Source organism: Lycium ferocissimum, chromosome 8 (assembly GCF_029784015.1).
Source record: "Lycium ferocissimum isolate CSIRO_LF1 chromosome 8, AGI_CSIRO_Lferr_CH_V1, whole genome shotgun sequence".
NCBI classification, from domain to species: Eukaryota; Viridiplantae; Streptophyta; class Magnoliopsida; order Solanales; family Solanaceae; genus Lycium; species Lycium ferocissimum.
In genome coordinates, this window is record NC_081349.1 from 15,057,762 (window position 1) to 15,068,743 (window position 10,982).

Below are 10,982 nucleotides of genomic sequence, written 5' to 3' on the forward strand. Positions count from 1 at the left end.
AGAAGAAAGAAAAAAGAAGAAAAGAACAAAAATTAGAAGTAGGTCTTAAACGAAAAAACGAAAAAAAATCAAGTATATACAAAGTAAAATGTAGGTCTTAAACGTTGGGCTTAAGGAACGAAAAGAAAAATCAAGTCATATACAAAGTAGGTCAAATTGGGTAAGATTAAATTTAAAAGGTAAACTTTCCAATTATTTATCTGACTATCTCAAAAAAGTCAATTTTGATAGTTTTTTTGTGGGGTGGGCATATATATATATATCACTTATCTAGTTTTCTTCAAATTTTTACCCTATTTCACCTATATAAAAGTATTTATTATAATTATATTATTTTATAAAATACTAAAATTAAAACCCCACGAAAACGCCCCGCCTATAGAGAGTAAAAAAATAAATTTGTGGGTGCAATATACAAAGTTGAATAGTACATCAAAGGATATTGAGTAGAGGCCCTAGACATTTACCCCAAAATCCATCAATTTTACACTTTCTTTTGTCTGTTATTAATTTGAGTAAATTTTCAAAATTGTACAAACTGAGGTCTAGTTATTATTACTATTGTAATAGTAATTGTATTCATCTTAACAAATTATATTAAAGGAAGAATCTATGATTATGTGCTTTCTGGGCATCAACTTAACCGAGATATTTAGGCCCCGTAAGTGCGATAAATATTTACTAGTTAAGTTAAATCAATGCAACCTACCATAGGTAAGTGATTTAATACAATAATAATATACATTAATTAATCATGATTAAGTAATAGTTATGTATATTCAGACACATCATGTATCCACTTGTTCAGTGTAAATACTTGATACGGGTAAGTCTTTACCTATGGGTAAATAATTTTGCTAAATATAGCTTGTACCTCTTAAGATTTATTATCAAAATACAAATGAGAGCCAGTGAATAAACACCTCATATGTGTGAAGTTGTTTGGATACGAGAGTGTAAATACTTATTTTTTATGTGAATTTCGGTATACACTTTTCAAAGTGTTGAAAACAAAAATTTACACATTTAGATTGTAAGTTAACATAATTAAAATTCATTTTTTTTTTGATAGGGATACTCTAAGAGCCGTTGGTAAAAATTCTCTCTCTAGCAACCTTGGCCCCAATGGTCTGATGATTTCCTGAAGAATCCGCCGGCGGGCCTCCCTCCAGATTTACAACCCAGCTCCTTCACACTCCCACAAATGCAAAACAATTCTCAATCTCCTTCATATGCTGCGACTATTCTCCCTAAAAGCACTACTCCTCAAGTTAAGGTTAAGATGACCACCTTTAAGGGAAAGCCAACAGTATCCTTTAATGCTTCCGACTACCATGGAGCAATGGCAGACAAGTGCAAGCTTACTCTCGTGGGAAAATTCTCAGCAGGAAGACCTAAATTGGAAAACATCAGAACTGCTTTCAAAGCCCAATTCTCTATCAAAGGTCAGATTACAATTGGTTTGTATGCTTATAGGCATGTGTTTATAGATTTGACTAGCAAAGATGATTGCACTACTGCGTATTTTAAAAGATTGATGAATATTGGTGGCTATCTCATGCGCATTTTTAAATGTACTCCTGATTTCCGACCAGATGAGGAAACAACATTAGCCCCAATTTAGGCTCTTTTACCACAACTTCCCTGGCATTTACATAAGTGGTATTATCTTAACAACATCCTTAGCGTAGTGGGTTCTCCTCTTCAAATTGATCAGGCCACTACTAATCGAACTAGAGCTCATCTTGCTAAGGTTCGGATTGAAGTTGACCTACCTACCTCTATTTGGGTGGGAACTCTGGATGAACAAGGAAATCCCCTTGACGGATTCGATTAAGTAGTGGAATATGAGGGTACTCCTGATTACGGTCTCAACTGCAAGTTACAAGGACATTCAATTCACAAGTGCAATCACAGTGACAAAACTAAGGGAAAAGGTAAAGAAAAAGTGCAAGATCCTGTTAAAATCCATGAAGAGCCAGAACCAGAGCAGAATAATAAGGCCAAACCTCAAGGTAAACCACCTTCTGGAGAAAGCGGAGGCCCTAAAAAAGCTAAAAACAATGACAAGGCTCCTAGGCAGGTATTTAAGGCTACTAAGAATAATAATCCTATGATTTCCAATGAAGATGTTGACACATCTGATACTGAAAATCCCAAGAAACATCTACAGCTCTGGTTAATACCAGCTCTGTGGCTACTGATACTACAACCCCTATAGTTCCTAAAATTACCAAAATCCCTGATGCTGCACCTATTCCTAAGGAGCCTAATGATACTAGCCCCACTAAGGAAATTACCACTACTGATCCAAATCCCAACACCAACTTTGAGCCCTGCAATACCATTATTTCCAACTCTCTTCCTGCAATATTGGTGGAAAAAGATGATGTTTCTGATAAAAAATCCCTCTCCAAGGATATGTATGCTATCTCCCCAGGCCCTATCCTTGCTTCCACCAGTAATCTCCAGCTCATGGAAAGGGTCCAAACAAACTCCTATGAACCAAATTTTGAGGAAGTTCCTTCAAAAAAAGGACTCTGTAAAAGAATGCTCCTCAGAGAACACCACAGGGGAAGAGTTATCACCATAAATCTAAGTAATGCCTTTGAAGTATTATCAGACTCAGATGAAAATGAAAACCTCACTGAAGTTAATGATCAGAATACTATTGAAGAATATGTAGAAGATAATGATCAGAAGACTTTAGAAAACGAGGAACAGGTTATTCTCAAGGAGAATGAGGATGATCAATCCTCTAAATCAGATGATGAAAATGCCAGAAGACTTATTTATGCTTTCTCTTCTCACCAGAAGAGCTTGGCAGGTAATCTCTCTCCTAGAGGACCAAAATCTCAGGACTTCAGGGAAGCTCATTTTTCCCCAAGAAAAATAGAGCTCAAAGGCTCATAAAAAAACCCTCTACTATTATTCAAAATGATTAGCCTCCTTTCATGGAATATTAGAAGTGTGAGGACTATGGGGGATTTTGAGAGATTAAAATCTCATAAGTCTCAATACAATATTTCCTTAATTGCTCTTTAAGAACTTGTTTTGCAAGAACCTCTTCATGATGATTTGCTGAACAGGTATGAAGGGATATTAAAATGGACAATGCCTTTGGCAATGACAATAATAAGATCTGGATTTTCTAGAATAGCTGCTATGATATTACTATTATTTCCCACAGTGAGTAACATATCACTATCAACATCAATGGAATCCTAAATGCAGATAGAATTGGCCTTATTATTGTTTATACTAAATGTACTAGTCAACTTAGGGAAGAATTGTGGGAAATTATTACTGGCTACTCTGAAGTAGTTTTTTGTCCTTGGGGTGTTATTGGTGATTTCAATGCTACCACTTCAGCAGAGGAAACGAAAGGGGGCAGACCTTTCAATATCTCAAAAAGCTTGTATTTCATCAATTGTATTGAAGATTCTAATCTTCATGATGCTGGTTTCTATGGAACTCCTTTTACATGTTGTGACAGTAGGGGGGAGCATAGAACCATATAGAAAAGACTCGACAGGCTCCTTATTAATTCTGACTAGTCCAATTCTTTGATATGTGCACGGTTAATCATCTTGCCAAGAACAGTTCAGATCATAACCCTCTACTAGTTAGCATGAATAAAGGCAGTGATATTCCGTACTTCAGGTTCATCAACCTCTGGGTGGAGCACCAGGATTTCCTTAGTATTGTTTTGCAATCTTGGGAGGATGACATTAATGAAAATCCAATGTGGATTCTACATTAGAAGATCAAAAGAACGTGTAAAAACCTGAGTACTTGGCCAAGATCCACCTTTGGAGATATTTTTGAAGAAACCAAGAAGCATGAAAAGAAGGTGGCTGATCTTGAATAACTATTGATCCAGGACAACTCTCCTATTAATAGAACCCTTCTTAGCCAGGCTAATGCTTCTTATATCCAGACTCTCAAGAGAGAAGATGCTTTTCTCAAGCAAAAAAACCAGGATCAAATGGCTAGAAGATGGTGATAGAAACAGTGCTTACTTTCATAGTACCATCAAAGACAAAAGAAGAAGGTTGAATATCTAACAAATCAAAGATACCAATGGCAACTGGATTCTGGATAAAAATGAGATTGTTGTGGTTGCTGTCAACTATTTTAAGGATTTATTTTCCTCAACAGAAGAGAGTGCTGATCTTTTTGATCTAGATAGCATCCCTACATTGATCACTCCTGAAGACAATGTAACACTGTTTTCCCTTCCCTATGAGGGTGAAATTCATAAAGCTGTCCTTGGCATAGATCCTAATAGTTCTCCGGGGCCGGATGGCCTAAATGGAAAGTTTTTTCAATCCTCTTGGAATATCATTAAAGGTGATCTTATTAGAGCTATTCACAACTTCTTTAGTGGAGCTGATCCCCCCAGGTTGATCCCCCAAGGTTTATCACTCATACTTGTTTGGTTATGATTCCCAAAATTGAGCACCCTCAAATGTTCACTGATCTGAGGCCAATCAGCCTCTGCAATGTTACTAGTAAGATTATCTCTAAACTTCTGAATTCTAGACTTGCCAAGCTTCTCCGAAAGCCCATTTCCTTGAATCAGAGTGGCTTTGTGAAAGGCAGGATGATTTCAGAGAACATTCTTTTGGCCCAAGAAATTATCAGTGACATAGGTAAACCCAACAAAGGGGACAATATGATCATTAAGCTAGATATGGCAAAAGCTTATGACAAAGTATCTTGGTCTTACCTGTGCAATGTATTGAGAAAATTTGGCTTTGCTGAAGATTGGGTTAAACTTATAGTTAGGCTGATCTCAAATGACTAGTATTCAATTGTCCTTAATGGAGGGAGATATGGTTTCTTTAAAGCTGAAAATGGTCTAAGACAAGGGGATCCAATATGCCCTTCCCTTTTTGTTATTACTGCTGAACTGCTCTCTATCATGATGAACAATCTGCTTCACACATGGATTCAGGAGCTTCTCAATGCATAATAAGGGTCCTATGATTAATCATCTCTGCTTTGCTGATGATGTCATATTATTCACTAGTGGCACCAGAAAATCCCTTTAAAAAGTGATGAGAACTCTCGGAGCATATGAAGATGTCTCAGGTCAACAAATCAACATTCATAAAAGCTCCATTATTCTTCATCCCAAAGCTGGCCTTAGACGAGAAAATAGAGCTAAACTCATCACTGGTATGAAGGAGGAAATTTTTCCTTTCAACTACTTGGGTTGTCCTCTTTACAAAGGAAAAAAGATAATTTCCATTTTCTCCAACATGATCCAGAAGATTCTCAACAGAATTAATGGGTGGAATACCAAATTTCTATCCCTAGGGGGTAAAAATGTGCTTATTAAACATGTGCTCCAAGCCGCGCCTTCTCACCTCCTATCTGTTATGCAACCACCCAAAACTGTCTACGCTATCCTCGAGAAATGCCTTTAATAGATTCTTTTGGAGTGGCTCTGATGGTAACAAAAGACACCACTGGGTCTCTTGGGATAATCTTTCTTATCCCTTCAAAGAAGGTGGTGCAAATTTAAGGAAACTGTCTGACATGGGCACTCCATATGCTGTGAAACAATGGTAGGGATTCAGGGCCATGAATCCCTCTGGTCTCAATTTGTCAAGGCTAAATATTTCTAGAAACTCCATCATGTCATCAAGAAGTGGAGAAGGAAATCCCTGTGCAATATAAAAGACAGTGCTGAGAATCATATTCTATGGAGGATTGGTAAAGGGCAAGTTTCATTCTGGTATGCCTGCTGGAATGAACTTCGACCTCTCTACAAGCTTCTTCCTGAAGGATCCACCCCCAGCAAATCTCTCATTAAGGATGTCTTCAACGACAACATTTGGGACTGGGAAGTTTGTGGTTTTGTTCCTGACTATATCAAGGATACCATTAATGGTTTGAATATTATACTCAATAATAAAGAAGACTATCCTATCTGGAAGCTATCTACCTCTGGCTCTTTCTCTATTGGCAGTGCCTGGAACACGTCTAAAGCTCCTAGAGAGGACAAGCCCCTTATGCAGAAGATCTGGCTAACGGACATTCCCTACAAAATATCCTTCCTCTGATAGAGGTTCTTCCACAAAAGGATCCCTACTTATGATAAAATTTCCAGATTTGGAATTACTAACTCCCTTAACTGTTTTTATTGCAGGACTCAGCAGAAGGAAGACTTGGATCATCTTTTCTATAATGGCATTATAGCTAAAACTATTTGGAACCATTTCTGCACCACATTTGGCATAAGGAAAGATGATGTTTCCCTCATCACCATGCTCAACAACTGGTGGAATTACTCCCCTGCCAACATCAAAATTGCTTTCACTATAAAAATTTCTCCAAACTTTATCTTTGGGAAATCTGGAAAGCTAGATGCAATAGTAAATATGGACATACTAAACCTTATTCCCCCAAAATTATTTTCCGTATCTCCCAGAATATCCTATTGATGAGATCTCATTTTACTAACTTTAAAGACTCTTTGTCATGGGATGACCTTATTAACTTGAATGACAAAAATATAGTTTACAAAGTTTTTAAGATTATTTCTTGGCCTCCCCACCCCCTGGTACTTACGAGCTTAATAGTGATGGTAGTTTCAGGGATGGCAAATGTGAAGGAGGGGGCATTATTCGAGATTGGAATGGAAATCTTATCATGGCCTGCTCAATCACTCTCAATGGTAGCTCCAGTAACAAGGGGAGCATTACTGTATGGAGTCAGCTGGTGCATACAAAATGATCTCAACCAGTTGCAACTGGAAACCGACTCCATCATCCTAATGTCCAGCATCAGAGAAGTTTACAAAATCCCCTGGCAAATTGCTCCCATGATTGACAGGATCCAAAATGCTATGAAGGACAAAAATTAGACCATTCAACATTGCTTCAGGGAAGGCAATCTTGCCCACAGATGCTATTCCAAACCAGTTGAAGGGCCTCATGAATATGGATAAATGGAAAATCCCCAACTTTCGAGTTAGGAACAAAAAGAACCACGAAATCTTCCATGCAAATATCATCTAGCTATATCCTTTGGGATGTTCTTGCCTTTATCTTAATTAAATTGTACAGATGGAGATCATCAATAGATGTTTGCCCTGATCTCTCTTGCAAAGATATCATTAGAGCCAATCATACTAGGTTGGTCTTAAGCTGTAAAGAAGTGGGCATGTCCACTCTCTTCTATATTCTTGGAGAGGTTAGGCTTCACATCCCTCTTTGCTATGTTCTATTAATATACAAGGTAGGGGTCAAGCCTAATCCCCCACCATGAAGGTGGTTTTTTTTTTTTTTTTTTTAAATCATTTCTTTTTAAAATGAAAAAAACTGCAATCAAAGAAAAGATCATTTAATTTTTCAAATACCAAAATGACCTCCCCGAGTATTAAATAAAGCCCCAAACATGCATAGTATAGAGATAGAAAGCACAATAGAGCAGTGCTAACAAGTGATAGCTACGTGACTATGTGAAATTTAGCCAGAAATTTCTGAAGAATGTATATACTTGGACAATTTCTTAATGGCGTCAATAATTAAATATCCAGCCTTTTAAGAAGAACATTCCACGTAAATTATCGATCTTAATTAGTAGTGCTAACAAATTCTGTATACAATTATTTGTTGAGTTAACAACGTCATTGTATAATCTTTTTTCAAGGGGAAGTGTTGATTTTTAAAACTTATTTCTACTTAATTATGTAGTGATTGGATAACGGGTTTCCCCGCTTTTAAAGCGTAGATCAACAAAATAGTAAATCCAAGTTGGCACTTGAAATCTAATGGATTCCATCTCATGTAAGAAATCTCTTTAAATACCATATTATAGAATTTAGCATGTTAATTTAGATGTCTATATTTTTTTTAGTACATATTTAGCAATAAACAATTGCACCTTTACTAGAAAATAAAAGTTCTCATAGTCTTGTTTTACCAAACTACAAAGGGAAATTTCAAACTTGCACATTTTGTCACATACGCAGAGAATTAATATCCTCTAGATTGATATAATAAAAAAGTTACTATTTAAACAAAGATAGAAAAGAAAAATTAACATCATGCAAAAATTCAAAATTTTCTTTTTGAGTACCGACTTAAAGTTTCATTCAAAATTCAATGTATACCCTTCCGTATGGTCAACTTCACCACAAGGAAAAAAAAAAAAAAAAGTTCTCAAAACCTTGTAATTACTTCCCCGTTTGTTAAACTCTTGCACTTCTCCATGCACACACACACACGCATATATATATATATATATATATATATATATATATATATATATATATATATATATATATATGTGCGTGTGTGTGTCCGTGCATGGAGAAGTGCAAGAGTTTAACAAACGGGGAAGTAATTACAAGGTTATATATATATATATATATATATATATATATATATATATATATATATATATATAACCCTACGTAGAACCCCATATATTCTTCATCAAGTAAAAAACATACATCCTAGAAGAATTTCAAGAAAACATTCCCAATGGCTTATTCTACTAATTCTAAAACCCTTCATTATTCCCCATGGAAATTCATGTGCTTGATTCTCACACTATCTTGTTCTTGGCTATGGTACTGCAGTGAGATCAATGGCAACGACAAAGATGAAGAATTCGAAAGACGAAGCTTCTGAAATGTTCTCAGAACCTTCGAGAGACTCCAGTGAAGAGAAAGAGTAATTGGTTCCAATTGGTTCCATATGCTACCAAAAGGGGTTCTTGTTCCTCCTTCTGCACCATCAGATAGGCACAATTTTTATGTGAACTCTTATCCTTAAAAGTGAAATGCATTATAAAAATTAAGTTATTATTATGGTTTTATTATAAAAATTGTCACTTATTGTGTCTTATAGTAATTACATAGTTTCCAAATATATATGTAAAATTTTGTTTCAAAAAAGTTAAAGATTCAATGTCCGAGTTCTTGGTGAAAAGTTGAAAAATTTGACTCTCAAAATCCGAACTGTACCACATAAATTGGGTCAGATATAGTAATTCGGAGAAAAGAATTAATTACCAAGTGCACATACCAAACATCTCAGAAAAATATTGAATTCGTGGGGGCAAATTACAGCGTTAGAATAGTACATCAAGTGATTTTGAGTTGAGGCCGTAGCAGTGGCGTACGCAAGATCTTTCATAAGCAGTGTCACCATGTAAAAGAGTGAACAACTAAATAAATCACTATAATGATATCATATTATAAAAAGAAAACTCAAATCATATTAATAAAACTCAATTTAAGTACATTATATATTACAATTCTCCTGGACGAGATTTCATCTTTTGAAACGTATACATAATAGCCTCATTAGAAACATTACTAAATACTTCTTTTTCTATATAAGGGACCAAACAACCACTCAAAAGCTCATCATCCATGTGATTTCATAAGTCAGTCTTAATCAACTTCATCGCAGAAAACTCTTTTCAACTATATAGCGAATCGGTAAAAGTAAAGCAAATTTCACTAGTCGGAACACAAGAGGATACGTTCCATGCTTCTTTATGATAATATTGCTCCATTGAAATTTAGGCTGCTGTGATGTAATTTGCACAATTAGTAACTGATACACCAATCGGGATAAGGAATGAGAAGAAATTATATTCTAGTTGATAAAAGAACTTTTAAGGCTATGACTTATGAGTTCTTTAGGGTTTTAACTTTATGATAAAAAAAATAAAAAAAAATTCTAATGAATTATGCTCATAGTAACTACCCTTTTATGGTTGATTTGGGATTTAAATTAATTAATTTTATTGCCTTTTTTTTCGTCCGCCGATTAGGATTAGAAAGATTTAAAATTAACAAAAAGATTGAGGCTAAGTGGGTTCAAACTCGTGACCTCGCCCGCATATTTGAAGCACCTAACCAACGTACTGTACAAGTTCGTCAAAAACGGTGTCACTATATTCCTTTTACCTTCTAATTTCGTTCTTTTTATTTTTTAAATATGTATATCTAGTAAAAAAATTCGACGAAGCAGTGTCACGTGACACCCCTCGGATCAACGTAAATCCGCCCCTGGGCCGTAGACATTAGCCTCAAAATCCATCAATTTTACCTTATCTTTTTCCTCTATCATTAATTTGAGGAAATTTTCAAACTGAGGTATAGTTATTATTTTTATAATTGTATTCATTTGAACAAACTAAAGGGAGAAAATAGATCTATGACTGTGTGCTTTGTGGGCAAATCAACTTAGCTTAGTTTATAAGGCCCCGGGGGTGTGATAAACATTTACCCGTATCGAATGTTTACTCCAAATCAAGAAACATCATAGTTAAGTGATTTTATAAAGTAAAAATATACATTAATTAACAATGATTAAGTAACAGTTATATATATTTAAACGCATGTCATGTATCCATTTGTTTGGTATGAACACCTGATACGAGTAAGTTTTACCTGTGGATGCTAGGGGAAACAGAAAGTGCTGGGAATTGATATTTTTTGGCTAAATATTAGCTTGTACCTCTTAAGATTTGTTATCAAAATACAAACTAGTATTCAAACACCTAATTTATATGAAGTAGTTCGAATATGAGAGTCAAATACCTATTTTTATTTTATGTGAATTTTGATATACATTTTACAAAGTTTGAAAATGAAAAGTAATGTAAGTCATTTATTTTGTACAAAACAAAAAGGGCTCGCTATGGATACATATTTGTACAAAACAAAAAGGGCTCGCAATGGATACCTATTTAGATACTCAAAGCAAAAACTTATATACTATGTACTAGTAAGAAGAACTTTTAAATAGAAGCAAGTTTAGAGATACTTCTCAATTCACCAATTCTATTAAATTTACTCACTCGAATGTTTTTCTAAGTATCCTTCTGTAGAAAGATTAAAAAAAAAAATAAAAAAATTTCATCCTCATTTAAAATAATAACTTAATTCAAATATTTTTATTTCTTAAGTTTCTGCAAATAGATCATTCAATTAAAAAAATTGAAAT